Source organism: Leptonychotes weddellii, chromosome 9, assembly GCF_054177405.1.
Source record: "Leptonychotes weddellii isolate Sample4059 chromosome 9, ASM5417740v2, whole genome shotgun sequence".
Taxonomy (NCBI): domain Eukaryota; kingdom Metazoa; phylum Chordata; class Mammalia; order Carnivora; family Phocidae; genus Leptonychotes; species Leptonychotes weddellii.
Window position 1 is genome coordinate 79,480,664 of NC_138377.1, and position 1,792 is coordinate 79,482,455.

General features: G+C 36.4%; 1 protein-coding gene across 2 annotated transcripts in view; it reads right to left on the reverse strand.

Moving 5' to 3' along the window:
• MYEF2 (myelin expression factor 2) overlaps positions 1 to 1,792 on the reverse strand; it is a 33,987-nt gene that overhangs the window by 3,550 nt on the left and 28,645 nt on the right. The gene's annotated exons all lie outside the window — the stretch shown is intronic.

Consider the following 1,792-nt stretch of genomic DNA (forward strand, 5'->3'; position numbering starts at 1 on the left):
CTGTAAAAGAAAAATTATAGAATTACTAGTCAGTTTAAATGGGCTTCATTTCACTGCACAGGTCTGAAATTCCTCATAGCCAATGAAATGATAAATAACTGGCTAAAAATATTAATGATTTTAAAATAACACATCATATAAACATTATTCTCATCGTTTTATATTCTGACTATAATGCAATTCATATAAAGTAACAAAATACATGTTAAAATACACAAAATAGGAATCAAAATAAACTTGCTTAGGATTTAATATTTTATCAAAATAGAAAAATAAAAAATTTATTCCTTATGTTAAATTCTTAGTTTCTGGGGCCACCTGGGTGGCTTAGCTGGTTAAGCATCTGCCTTCGGCTCAGGTCATGATCCCGGGGCTCCTGGGATCAAGTCCTGGGATCAAGCCCCGTGTCAGGCTCCCTGCTCTGGCTCCCTCCTTCTCCCTCTCCTTCTGCCCCTCCCCCAGCTTGTGAGCACACACACACACACACACACTCTCTCTCTCTCAAATGAATAAAGACTTTAAAAAAAATTCTTAGTTTCTGAAGTGAATTTTATAGCAATATGGCAAACTAGCACAAAATGCCACCAAGTCACCATGCCCAAAAACTTTTAAATTTAAACAAAATCAGTGTTAGAAAAAATTGTCACTTTCTGCCCAATCTCCCTAATCTCTCTTCTTTCCCTTTTACCCTCCTTTTCATTCCTTCCTAACTGCAAATAATAGCAACTGTCCAGAATTTTAATTTTTACCAGGCCACAAAGGGCCCCACTAATTCTGCTTATGAATCACAGTTCCAAAGTCATTTATTCAACATAACAATTTGAACTCCACTGTAAGAGTGGCACCAAATGGGTTATAGAAATAGGCATGAAAGAGCTATAGATTTAAATCAATAAAAGTAAAAACAGTGATGGTAAGAACACAAAGAACCTCAGAGAAGCTTCAAAGAAGAGGAAGAAAACCAGACAATTGTTCCATATACAGTTAATATTGCCGACTCTAGAGACTGGTATTTGAGTAAGTCAGTATCATTTATCAAATTGTAAAATGTCCATAAAAATCCACCATCCAAACTAGAACACTTTAGAGAATTAAATGGAGAGTTATTAGTAATTACACACAAATAACAGATGCAAAGGGATACTATCCCCAGGCAAACTGGGATGTATTATCACCTGATCCACAACAGGTGAGTTGTGTGCCTACTTACCATAATATTTCCTTTCCTTGAAAATTATCTAGTTGCCAAATCACCATAGGCTAATTTTAGCCTGGCAGCCAACTAAGAAAGCCAAACATATTCAGTTCTATAAAGGGACTAAAAAGGAAGAGGTGGACAATAAAAGCAAAGGGCTTATCAAAAAATCGCATAAGCCCTTTTCCAGGTGACAGGATCAATTTTAATCTCAATGCATGATTAGAAAAATTTGTTTACTGTTTAAATCTTGATCTGAATGCTTTCTTATCTACAACATCCTGGACTACTTTTCTTTTTTTTTTTTTTTACTTTTTTATTGTTATGTTAATCACCATACATTACATCATTAGTTTTTGATGCAGTGTTCCAGGATTCATTGTTTGCGTATAACACCCAGCGCTCCATGCAGAAAGTGCACTCTTTAATACCCATCACCAGGCCAACCCATCCTCCCACCCCCCTCCCCTCTAGAACCCTCAGTTTGTTTTTCAGAGTCCATCGTCTCTCATGGTTCGTCTACCCCTCCGATTTCCCCCCCTTCATTCTTCCCCTCCTGCTATCTTCTTTTTTTTTTCTTAACATATATTGCATTAT